We start from the raw sequence: 13215 nt of genomic DNA, 5'->3' as shown, positions 1-13215 counted from the left end.
GCATAATTTTAGAGTTCCTACCTTGGAGTTGCCTTCAGAATTTGTAACACACTTACTGAATTGCCTCCATGATGGCAAACCTTCCTTAGTTGGGAAACAGCCAAATAGCAAGTGGGACCAACTCTGGTTTTTGAGGTGAGGAATTGAGGTTGTAATAGGAAGTATGCCTATTAAAGTAATGAAAGTCCTTTTGAAGGACTGGTGGATTTAGAAGGGGCATCCAGTACAGGTATGTGAATGTGTTTAGGATTGGAAAGTAATTGTTTTGAATTACAACCTTTATTGGGGTATATATGCTCTCATATGTGTGTAAAAAAACTGGTCCTGTCACCCCTTGTTATACTTTATGGCCTATTGGGCTAGAGAAAATAAGCCTTTCTTTTCTCTTTCAACGTATTCTTTACCAGGCAGGTCCTATCACTGCATTTTTACAGAAGGCAAAACAAACAAAGAGTTGTTTTCTCATGCACACAAATATGGTACCCAGAGGGTCACCTACCTCACATGTAGTTAATGCCTGGTACTTGAGCTTTTATGTGAAAGGGATCTATATAGAAGTAAGGAGAGGAGAGTGAGTTTTGCAAATCCATTTCAGTTTTGGGACTCCAGGGCACACAATGAAAAATTAACATATCCTTTTTACATTTATTCCCTAAATAATCAATTTTTTTAAAGTTCTATAACCTGAAGCTTCATACACCCAGGGCTTGAATCTTGATCTAGCTGTGATCTTGGGCAAGTGATTTCATCTCTTTCACCCTTAGTTTTCTTACATTAAAATGAAGATGCTAATGAGTGTACACCCCAGGAGGTTATGATGAGATTTCTGCATGTAAAATACTGGGTCCAGTGCCCAACACATAAGTGCTCAAGAGAGTCTAGCTATCTTTGTTATTAATATTGTTTATTGATAGTTTTATACTAAGATTCCTTTGAAGCCATGTATAAATTTACCATTTCCCAGGTAATTTTTCTGGGCTTTGCAAATGAATACGTGAATGGGAACATTTTGTTTTTACTCTCCTAGCTTCTCAAGAGTTTTTAAAGTGACCTTAAAAACAACCATTGCTACCTGCTTTTTTTGAGTTTAGATTTTTTAAAAAACCAACATTCTTACTTTTATTGTATGTTAGGTATAACAGTTTGGTGAAAATCTGAAGTAAAAACTTTAAAAGCTCCTCCTATAATTCTTTTCCTTGATTGGTCAATTACTATTCTAATGTAATAGGTACCATTCTGTGGGCCTCTATTAAAAGGGATGATTCTGGTGCACATTTGTATTAGTTAAACTTAAATTTCAATCTGCTTTGTTAAATGAAATGGAAGAATAACTTGGCACTAAGGTCTCAGCTCTTTCATAAATATTGACATTAATTTTTTTCTGATTCTGTGATTTTTGTTTAAATATAAATTAGGGAGATATAAAAATGTGGGAAAAGATTGTTTTTTACAATTTTATTTTTTATTTTTTAATTTAAATTCAATTTGCCAACATATAACACCCAGTGTTCATCCCATCAAGTGCCTTGCTCAGTGCCCGTCACCCAGTTACCCCATCCCCCCACCTTCCTCCCCTTCTGCAACCCTTTGTTTGTTTCCCAGAGTTAGGAGTCTCTCATGGTTTGTCTTCCTCCCTATTTTTTGGGAAAAGAATTTTCTTAGTTTTAATCAATCAGATAGTTAAGGATTACTATGAAATACATGTTTCATGAAATGCTCAACATTCAGTGAGAGTTCTCTGTTTTAGGCAGGTGTGTGCAGAAGATAAAGGTCGAAACAGATCTGTCCTCTAAGAGTTCACATAAGGTGTTCCCTTAGGACCATGTGGTAGCAAAAGTTTTTTCTCCTAATGGCTTATGGGACTAAGGATTAATGTGGATTTCACTACATGTTCTTTTCCCTCAATTTCTTAGAGAAGGTTAAATATATGGATCTCTTAACAGTGTTCGTATTTTTGAAGTGAATTAACTCTTTCAGAATTAGATCCTGCTGTGCAGTCATATGCCGTGAAAGGAGATAATGGCTATAAAAGTCTTAGTGAATTGTAAGTGATATATAACTAACTGTAGCATAAGGTGGTATTATTGTTGTACAGTACTGTTCTAGAATGTTCTAATTATCACCTCCATAGTAGTGTTTGGTTCCAGCTCTGTCTGTCTTCTGAGTAGTGGTTGATGTATTTATAAAGTACCAGGAAACAAGACAGCAAGGTGGTTTAGACCAGAGTAAAGGTTCTACTCTAAAGGGGGGGGGGGGGGGGAATGGTCCCCTCCCCCATTCTGCATATCTGATAATGTCTGGAGACATTTTTTATAATCACAGCTGGAGGGGAGAGGGATGTTACTGGCCAAAGATGCTGCTAAGCACAGTGTAATGCAGAGGACAGCCCTCAAAACAAAGAATGACCAATTGAAACATTAGTAGTGCTAAGAAAGAAACTCTGGACTGGAGCATGGGATCTGGAGTGGGCATCAACCTGCGTTAGCATCCTAGCATATCCCTGGGCAAGTTCTTTAAACCTGAGATTTCGTAAAACTCGTGTCTGAAGAGATATTGTGGAATTAAATGAGATAATGTATATAAAGTGCTTAGTATACAGAAGGTGCCCAGTAAATGGTAACTCTTAGTATTACATCTGTTTTGTAAATCTAGAGACTAGACTTCAAACAGACAGCTTTGGTTATTTAATCCATTGTATACAGAACCAGTCCAGGCTTCCTGATCCCATCTATGTGTTCAGGTGTAGGGCAGAGACACAAACTTATGGTCTCTGGTCCCCGTGGTTCCTTCTGCATTCTGGCCCAGGTTCTGCCCTGGTTCTGCTGGGCAGCTAAGTATAGGCTAAGGATGACTCTAACCAAATGAACAGGACAGTCAGTCCCGCACACCTCCCCTGTGTAGAGGAAAGGTGCACTGTGGGTGGAGGCCTTTTCTGTTACATCTGAGCTAAACAAGGAAGGAGGTAGCCAAGCTGGGAAACTCCCCTCAACTGAGCTAATGTCCAGGATCTACTCAGACCCTTGTATATGCCTGGTCAAAGCTTTCTCTACTGCATTAGCAGGCTATGAGCAAGGTCTGGCAGTTTCCCTTTATTTTCCTTAGCCTCTCCTACTCAAGCAACAAGTTCTTGTAGGGGTCCCTTTGCTTTTTAAGGAATCATTTAAGTCCACTCGTTTTTTGCTCTATGTGGGGTTACCAGCCATCTGGGAGAAGATAGGAGACCTCCCATAAAGCCCAGGCTCTGTTTTGATCTTCTTGCCTTTCTGTGTTTTCCTCCTGCACACTGGAGCCACTGAGTGAGTAATGCGCTCACTGTAAGCAAGGAAGCCTCCGCAGGGTGGGGGTGGGGCAGCCATTCTGGGTGCAGAGAGTATTTAGCAGACCAGGATGTAAATAAAACAGTGGTTTTTTTAGCTGTGAGCTAGAAACCATTAGTTGTGTTATACAGTAAAATCAACTGGGGATTTCTTAAGAATGCTGATGCCTCAGTCCCACCACAAACCATTGATTGAGAATTTCAACAGGGCGTAGATATCAGATTTTTGAAATTATAATGATGCCTAGTGAGAGCTGAAAGTTAGGACCATGCCTTATGAAATTAATGGTCTGCATTGAAAGAAAGAAAGAAAGAAAGAAAGAAAGAAAGAAAGAAAGAAAGAAAGAAAGAAAGAAAGAAAAAGAAAGAGAAGAAAGAAAGAAAGAAAGAGAAAGAGAAGAAAGAGAAGAAAGAAAGAAAGAAAGAAAAAGAAAGAAAGAAAGAAAGAAAAAGAAAAAGAAAACAAGGGAGGGAAGAGGGAAGGGAAAGAAAGAGAGTCTAATTAAAAATATCAAAATAACATAAGAATTATTTTGTTAAGCTTTTGTTTTAGCAATGGATGTTTGTTTGCAATGTAAAATGTTTCTTTTAATGGGTTTCAGTCAAAAAGTTTGAAAAACATTGTTTTAGAGCCTTAGAGGTATTTAATATTGACAAATTTACCTCTCTCAATATTCCTGTGTGAGCACCTGCTGGACAGATTTCAAAATGCTTTTATGTTTCTTGTCAAATACAACTTTTGCAACCGTCCTATGGAGGCCTAGAGAACAGATATCATCATTTTTTTTTTTTTTTAACAGATGAAGGAAACTTGGGGTTGGTGAGGGTAAGCCATTTGTCAAAATCACAATGAGAAAATGACTAAAACAGGGACTCAAACTTTCAGGGCTTCTGATGACTGCTACAGGGCTCAGTCCACCACATCTCACTGCTTCTTCTGATTAGGAGACCCTAGGAGAAAGATACAACTAGAGCATGAGTTGGCTTCAACATTGTAAAAATAATAACTGTTGACTGGCACTTGCTAGTGTCAAGAAATGTGTTTGTGTTACTTCATTTAATTCTCAAAACAATCCTATGAGATAGGTACTATGATTAGCCCCATTGCACAGATGAAGAAACAGGTTATGACCTGCCCAAGGAGCAGAACTGAGCCCTGACAGCAAACCCACACTCTTTATGTGTGCTCTTTATTGCCTCAGTACTGGTTTGTTGCCATTTCTCTAACGTCTACATTCCAGCCTCTAGGGATTGTTTAAATAACAGAGAAATGGCTCTATCTCTTAGTCTGCTCAAGTTGCCATAACAAAATACCATAGGCTGGGTGGCTTAAACACCAAAAGTTTATTTCTCACAGTTCTGGAGACTAGGAAGCCCAAGATCCAGGTGCAGCAGACTCGGTTCCTAGTGAGGGCCCTCCTTCTTCCTGATTCACAGATGGCTGCCTTCTTGCTGTGTGCTCCCATGGTGGGGGGTGGGGGAGGAGAGAAAGAAAGAGAGAGAGAGAGAGCCCAAGGGCAAGAGTTCTTTTCCTCTACTTGTAAGGACACTAATCTTATCATGGAGACCAAGTCCTAATGATCTCATCTAAATCTAATTACTTCCTAAAGGCCCCACATTCAAATATCAGTCATCACATGGGAGGTTAGGGCTTCCACATAAATGGAACTTGGGGGGAACAAAACACTCAGGCTAGTACTTGTAGCTTCCACTCAGCTTTCCTTGTGCATGTGGCTAGAAGTCTACACCTGCAGTGATGAAGTGAGGAAACCCTTCTCTGCCACCTGAGCTACTTTATGGATCCTTGTTCAGACTGTTGATGATGCTCAGTGCCATGAATTGCTGAAATTTCATGATGGGGCTTTGGTAGTCCTGGCTGCAAAGGAACCTGAACACTAACCCTGGAGTGAGATCTTGATGGATTTCTCAGTGGTCTGGAACCCAAAGACATCTTGTTCATGCATGCATTCATTCATTCATTCATTCATTCATCAAATACTAAGGACCATGCTAAACAGTAGAGATAGAATGATGAGCAAAAAATGCTGTCCCTGCCCGAATGGAGGATGCAGTTTGCAGGTAAGTTTTAGAGATGACCTTCCCCTTTAAAGATTGAGGGGGAGGGAGTATTTATTGTGGCTTTCTAATACCTTTACACGGGGGTAAAATGACCAGAGCAATGCAAAGTTCAGGTCAAGTGTAAATAGGAGAGGGCTGGTTGGTTACCTCCTGAGAAGCTTAGAGTGGAAGAATTAGACTTCACATTATCCCATGTGACATTGAGAAACCACACTTCTGCAGAAGTGGGGAACTGCTGCTCTCTGTTGTAAGTCAATGGGGTTGGATGATCAGGTTGAGTTAAGCCTGGGGCTTCAGGAATAATTTCCTTCTCTGCATGTCCGGGAGGGTACAAGCTTCCAAGCCATCTAGACAGTCAATAAAGTATTTTCGTACGTGAAGAGGATTCAATACTATATAAGAAGGAAATTTGTTGAGTGAGTAAATTAATCATAATTACAATGAATGTTAATATATAGTAGAGATAATTGGAGACGTCAAAATTTTGAGATGAGTATACCCAGAGAAGTACCAAGGATCCCCAGGCTGAGCTGATATCTGAGTTTAACCAGTTCCCAACTCCTAGGATTTGAGGTTCAAAGCAAAGGTTGCTGATGTTAAGACTTTTTTGTTGGTCTTGAGATGTAGCTAACATTAAGGGCAGTGACATTTATCCTTCCCGGATGATGCAATCCAAGATTAAGAAAAGCAGAGAAGAAAACATGTTTCTATTCTCAAGGAATAGAGAATTTGTTGCTTTTCATCAGTGGCTTGAAACTCTGTATTTACCTTATCCTTAACACCTGCTCTTGGAGTCTAAGAGGATACCCAAGAGGTCAAAGATAAATCTACAGGTGTAAAACTGGAGGAGGGCTGCACCTACTCCAACCAATTGAAGATGGAATTAAAACACACATACTTTGCTGAATATGGCTTATAGATCATACTTTTGTGAGAAATAAACCTTCTGTTGGTGAAAACTACCTTCTTGTTTTTCTTTTAGACTCTGCAGAGGATTGGTAAGAAATTAAAAAAAAAAAAAAAAAAAAGGACGAAAAGGGAGGATGATGTAAAATCAATGTGTATCAAGTGTATTGGCTCTTGAATTAGAAAATTTAGGGCAGCCCCGGTGGCGCAGCGGTTTAGCGCCGTCTGCAGCCCGGGTTGTGATCCTGGAGATCCAGGATCTAGTCCCACGTCGGGCTTCCTGCATGGAGCCTGCTTCTCCCTCTGCCTGTGTCTCTGCCTCTCTCTGAATGAATAAATAAATAAATCTAAAAAAAAAAAAAAAGAAAAAAGAAATTTTATATTCTCCATAGTCTATTCAAGTCTGTCCAAAGAATTCATTCCAAAAAATAAAAATAAAAAAAAATAAAATAAAGAATTCATTCCAAGAGTTCCAGCTTAGTTTTTTTTATTCCTGCACTTAAACAAAATAAAGACGCTGCTATTGTTCTCTCGAGCTGCCAGGAGCCCTGAGGACTTCAGAACATGAAGTTAGTTTCCTACATACACAGATGCCGTGGTCGGAATTGGCTGTGGTACTAGAATGTCACCCAGGCAGGTTGAGGTAAAGCTGCAGGAATGTCATTGAAACTGGGCAGCATTTCAGGTAGAAAATGATTCATCAGATCTTGGCTTGGTGAAGGGTTCAGGTTAATTCATGAGGTGCTATAGGTATTTCTTGCGTTTTTCTCCCCCCCCCCCCCAAACATTCTGAATGATGATGACTTTGTTGTTTATGGCTTACAACTCAGAATGTAATGGCACCTTCTGACTTGCTGCTCTCAGGGTCCTCAACAATTTTGTCTTATCTAAGATGGTAATATTTTAGATTTTTGCAGCTGGAGAATCATTCTGATAGAGGAGCACTTGGAAGGATGAGGGAAAAAAAAGAAAACATATACTTGGGGAAGTAAATGGAATCATGCCAGAGTAGCAGAGGTGGGATTCAAATTGGAAATCTGTCAGTTCATGTATAGGGTTTTGACGACACAATAAGTGCCCAACACTGTGCTAATTACTTTGAGGGATTTAAGAGAAAGATAAAACATGATTTTGTGCTTAAGGAACCTGTAATACATTTGAAGAAACAGTTTTTTTTTTTCTCATATAAGAAAGAAAACCTTAAACTGCTTATAGTTAAGCACAGGGCTGTAAAGCACTGGATAGCAAAGGGCAGAGCCACTGTGAGCTCTTAAAGTCAGTATAATTCAGGAGAAACAACCTGAATGAGATCTTGAATAGAGGTAACATTTAGGTTAGGTTAGGTTAGGTTAGGTTAGAGAGGTAGGTATTTCTGATGGGGGAAAGCTTAACCAATAGCACAAGGCCAAAAATCAGAATGATACCTTTATGTGGTGTACATAAGGCCCTAAGGAAATCACTTCATTCTGCTTCATTTTTCTTCACCTCACATGGTACCACTTCATACACTCTGTGCTTAGGTGTTTATACCCTGTCTTCTGCAGTGGGTCGCAGTGGTCAGCTATGTGAGGAAAACATATGGCAGGATTGCATATCTAGATGTGTTTTTGTAGTTGGGTGTTTAGAGAAAGGAAATGATAATGAAATAATTACAAAATATTTTTCAAGGGCCTACTCTGTGGTTGGCATTATTATAGTTGTTAGAGATACAGACATGATCAAGATCCCTTTCATGTAACATATATTCTCTTGTGGGGAGACAGACAATAAACAAAATCAGGAAATATATTCTTTTAGGTAGTGAAAAATGTTATGAAGAAAAATAACTCAGGAGGAGGGGAAAGAGACTGCTAGGTTTAGGTAAGGTTAAAAATAAAATAAAGATTTCCGATTAGCCCTAAACTTCCCCAGAGAAGCCTGGATTGCTACTGGATCATTACTGAAGTCTTTGCTAATGGAGTTCTGGCTTTATTATTAATATTCATCTCATCCATTGACTTTACACAGTATATATATAGTGGACATGGACATTTAGCAAACATTTCACAATAGTAATAAGAATGGCCTTGCTAGACTTGTACCACATTTTTCTCCTTTTTATAATTTTTTTAAATAAAAGATATTGTCACAAGATTTTTATGGAAGGAAAAAAAGGAATCAAGCAGGAGAGGACATTGTAGGTATTGATGACAGTAATATAGTTACCTATACATTAGCTCTATGGAGGAGACTGCAGCTGCATCAAAATTTTGTCAAATGAAAGAGACAGAAAATAATAAACTATAATTATGTGGCCTCGGTATGTCTCATGGCCTGGGGAACCACTGGGCCTAAAATACAAACCAATTCCAAAGGATATGGGTGCATAATAATACACCCATGCATACACACAGGCATAGAGCAACATAAAGTAGCTACTGTACTGAGGAATTACCTGTGTCAGGCATCGTGCAATGCAGTTTGTTTACATTATCTCTAATCCCTAAAACAGCCTTGGAAGGGAGATAATCCCAGTTTACAAAGGAGAAAACAAAGATGAAATGGCTAGCCCAAGGCCATTATAGTTAGTAAATGTCAGAGCTGGGGTGGACGATTCCTTGTTTGTAAGAGGGCATGGAGTGGATGAGTGTGAGTTTAATTAAGGACTCCCTTAGAGTGTATATCTAGCCTGGAATTGGTCCAGGGTGGATTTTCCTGTCCATCCAGATCATCACCCTATTTAAGGGATTCCAGGAACTGGAAGTTTCTGGAACTGACTCTGAATTTATATATGCGGTTTCCTGGACGTATTGGAGGCATAGACTCTGGTGGTAGGGGGTGAGAGGTAGGGGTAGAGGTGGTGGTGGAGGTATACATTGGGCATTTTTTTCATTATCTCATACACCTGCAAAACTGCATATATGTGTGCTGCTCAGGCCCTTAAAACTTGGAAGTGCTTTGCCATGGGCTGGCGTGATGGCAACTTAGTTTGGAGCCAATCATCAGCTCATCTAAAGCTGACTCAAACCCTGACTTGTGTGTATCTAACTAAAATATAGGGGATAATGAATATTTATTGGATGTAGTTGATTTTGTAAACTTTCAAAGCATAGGAAATGAATAATAATTTAAAGTAGGTTTGATGGTGAAAAGATTGGGTAGTTGGGTGTTTGGAGAAAGGAAAAGATAATGAAATTCTAAAAGATAATGACTCTTTCATTATAGTTCTTTAAAATTCACAACAATTAAATTTATTAGTCAGGTACTATTATATTCTTATTTTATAGATGGAGACAATGAGGCACAAGGAGATTAAATTACTTGCCCAGGGTCACCCAAGGTGTAAGTGGCGGTCTTACAAGTTGTCTAACTCCAGAGCCTGTTCTGTTAACCGCCATTCTAGGTGGTTGCCTCTAAACCTCTCTGCTGTAGCCAATCCTACACTACACAATTGGATCTTGGGGTGGAAGAACAGATGTTCAGGGATATAACTATTGGTTTCTGTGAATTCACCCACCTGACCACTGCTGCAAATTGGGTTCTCTTTCAGTACACAGGGACAGAATGCCTCTAAAAGGCTTGGAATTGTCATCTCCATTGAATGATATGATCAGCCTGAAACATTAGTGTATTCTCTCTGGGCAGCAAACCTGATAAAGCACCATTATTGCCATAGTATTTGAGATGTTGGAGAAACCCACAAGGGAAAGGACTTGATAGAAAATATGACTGTTGTTGGACCCCGGCTGCCAAGGGAAGCAAAAGGGTGTTTTTTTGTTTTTTTAATGAATTTCCCTTTGGTTTTCTCTCTTGGCAGAAGGATTCAGTCTTCCCACTGAGGCTTTTCAGTTTGTTTCTAGCACAGCTAATTGTGTTTATTTGTCTCCAGAATCACATGCCTGCCTCCTCTCCCTTGCCTTTTCTTAAGGTCTCTTGCTTGCTTTGTACTACAGTTACTGCCAAAAATGTTCTCCTCACCTGGGAGCCAGTTGGCTGACAACACAGAGTAGATGTTGGGAGGCCAACTCTGTCTCTCCAGAGGGTTAACTTGGCTTCTGGCATCCAAGCCCACCTCAGGGGAGAGGGAGAGAAATTATATAAGCTGGCTGTGAAAGGCACATGCTATTTGCCTTGTCTGCACCCACTTGGTCCATCAGTGTTAGGAGCAGAGCAGAAAGCAAGTAAATACTATTGATTGTGTGAAGAAGAGAGCTTCGCTGGTTCAAGTTCAAGAAATTGATTCCCTATTTTTCTTATCAAAACAAGCATCACATTGACTTTTCTGCTTAATACTCTCCTTTGTCTTTGGGAATCATTGACATTTACTTGACTCTCAAACCTCAGTCTTTTTTTTTTTCTTCATCATTCCCCATGCAGTCCTATCACAGAAGCCACATAACCCATGGAGAACTACACAGTTCCTACTTAATCGTCTCACAGTGGAGCTCTAAAATATGACACCTATCAGGAGGTCGGTGAGCAAGAGCTTAGAAATTCCACCCTTGGGGGCACCTGGGTGGCTCAGTTGGTTGAGCGTTGACTCTTGGTTTTGGCTCAGGTCGTGATCTCAGGGTTGTGGGATTGAAACCCAGGTCAGACTCCACTCTCAGCATGGAGTCTGCTTGAGATTCTCCCCTCCCTGCCCCCTTCTCTCTCTCAAATAAATAAAAATCTTTTAAAAATAAAAAATAAATTCCTCCTTTGGCTTTCTCTGGGACATGCCAGCAAGGACTTCAGCTGATGTCCTTTTCAGGGCGTATGGATTTTCTTTAAATATTTATTTCATCAATATTTCAAAACAGTTTTTCATGATTGCTCCAACTTCTACTTTTTAAAAAAAGTCAAGCGGGGAAAGTGGTGGACTGCAAGTCTCTTAGCTCTCTATCGTAGAATCAACTTGGGGATGGCAAATACATGGCTCTGTGCCATGGCTCCCACCTGAGCCTGGTGTCCCTTCAGAGCCTATGGCAGTAAATCAAACACAGCACTTTTCCCTCTGAGTTCAGCCCAGGCCTAGAATGCCTCTCAGCACAGGACCCTAGGAAGCCCTTACCAAAGAGGTTGGCATGAGAGTTGAAATCTATTTGCTGTCTCCAAAGTAAATGGTCTTTAAAGCTCTCCCTGCACTATAATCCCTTGAGCCTTTCTGCCTGGGGTCACATTTGGTCTTTAACAGTTAGGGACCAGCTCTCTTCTTTCAGCCAGAATCAGATCAAAGGTCAGGAGGGAGAGGTTACCACCATCTGGAGAACAGATGACAATGGAAAATGTTTTAAATGTTGATGGTTCATGGAAGATTTGGAGGTGGTGACTTTCCAATCCATAGTAGGTTCCTGTGGATTTCCATAACACAAACCCAAAGTCGATTCAGTTTGTAGATTGTTGGTTAGTCAGTAAGACTAATTAAGATCATTCTTTTCATGGGAGAAATGGAATGCTTAATGCTTAAGGGGCATAGAAAGGAAATGGCAGCCCAGAGCCTGTCCTTAAGAGTTCCTAATCTAGCAGTTGTATTAAGCTGAATTTAGTGAATGAGAAGTGAAAACAAGAAACTTTGTGCTTCATTGTAATTAACTTACTCTCAGCTGACTACCAATCCTTTTTACTTCTGAAGAAATTTGGAGGTTGTTAAGTTAATGCCTGTGAAGTGACAAGACTTCCTTGACAGATGTTTTAAGTACTCATGATCATATTATAGATAATGTACTAAACAGTAGGAATAGCCTGGGCCAGTCTATAGTCACTAGAAAAAAATTACCCTCTGATAAACCGTGTGGGCAGAGGCTGCGAGGGCTGCTCCAGGCCTGGCCATCTCTAGGAAGATTGACAGAGGGTCAGGCTGCCCTCTGGGTGGTCAAGAGCAGGCTGTATGTGTCAAGTGTGGTTTTCTCTTGTTTTAACCAACAGTACATTCTTTTGCAAGCAAAAGTCAAACCAAGGTTCATTTTGGAATGCTCTGATTTATTAGCAGATCTGCAGAGGCCCCTTTCTACTTCAGAAGTCTCAACTGGATATGAGGGGGTAGGGGAAAGGGAAAAACCACATAGGTCAACAAAGCATTACTCTGGCCCAGTATTTTAAAGGTATTTTTTAAAAATCAGGTTAGGTTTAGAGCCCTGCTTCCTGCTTTTATCTAGCAATGCTTATCTAAAAATCATACTTCAACTGAAATCACTTCTTGTTTACGACCATTCTTTACCTCCTCCATCCTTTTGGATGTCATATAAAAAGAGGCCAAAAACCATCATTTGCTGTTTTTGGGAATGTCCAAAGTAGTTGAATTCTCTGCCTGGGATGAGTGGCTGGTGAGGCTGAAATAATAGCAAGCCTGGGGGATAATTGCAACTTTTCAGTAGATACTACCGTCCTTTGTGGAAGGGAGCGCCGGGGTGGTGGAAATGGAACTGCAAGTACTGACCTTGAGTTTTCTGGTAACAATCAGTGCTTGTCTCTTCCCAAGACCATATGATCTATGGAACTTGCCTGAATTGCTTCTGGCTGGTACTGCATCTTTTGTTTTCTAAAGGCACTCTTGGGGTGTGAAAGTGCATCCCTTTGGAGTTAAAATCATCTGATTTTTTTTTTAATTTTTTATTTATTTATGATAGCCACAGAGAGAGAGAGAGAGAGGCAGAGACACAGGCAGAGGGAGAAGCAGGCTCCATGCACTGGGAGCCCGATGTGGGATTCGATCCCGGGTCTCCAGGATCGCGCCCTGGGCCAAAGGCAGGCGCCAAACCACTGCGCCACCCAGGGATCCCAAAATCATCTGATTTAAAAGGATCTTGTTTGAATGTGAAATGGATGATGAACTTAAATAATGTGGGCTGTTATACACAAAATCAGCTTGAAATTTGGAAGTGACACTTTCTGGACCTGTAGTCCTCTTGTCTTAGGCTTATAGTTACATTTGTTTTTTTATTTTTTCAACTTTA

At 40.2% G+C, this 13215-nt stretch overlaps 1 protein-coding gene and 1 long non-coding RNA gene across 5 annotated transcripts in view; one reads left to right on the top strand and one right to left on the bottom strand.

Annotated features, from left to right (window-relative positions):
- The window catches only part of PAQR8 (progestin and adipoQ receptor family member 8), a 95842-nt gene that overhangs the window by 54057 nt on the left and 28570 nt on the right, over positions 1–13215 (top strand). The window lies entirely within an intron of this gene.
- LOC140636878 (uncharacterized) overlaps positions 4068–13215 on the bottom strand; it is a 28826-nt gene continuing 19678 nt past the window's right edge. The window contains exons 2-3 of the long non-coding RNA XR_012034107.1: positions 5543–5787; positions 4068–4267 (exon numbers count right to left, since the gene is read on the bottom strand). This is a non-coding gene — a long non-coding RNA (uncharacterized lncRNA). The remainder of the gene's footprint in view (positions 4268–5542; positions 5788–13215) is intronic.

Source organism: Canis lupus, chromosome 7 (genome assembly GCF_048164855.1).
Source record: "Canis lupus baileyi chromosome 7, mCanLup2.hap1, whole genome shotgun sequence".
Taxonomy (NCBI): domain Eukaryota; kingdom Metazoa; phylum Chordata; class Mammalia; order Carnivora; family Canidae; genus Canis; species Canis lupus.
Note: the sequence above shows the minus strand (reverse complement) of the source record. Positions and strands in the feature narration are given on the sequence as shown.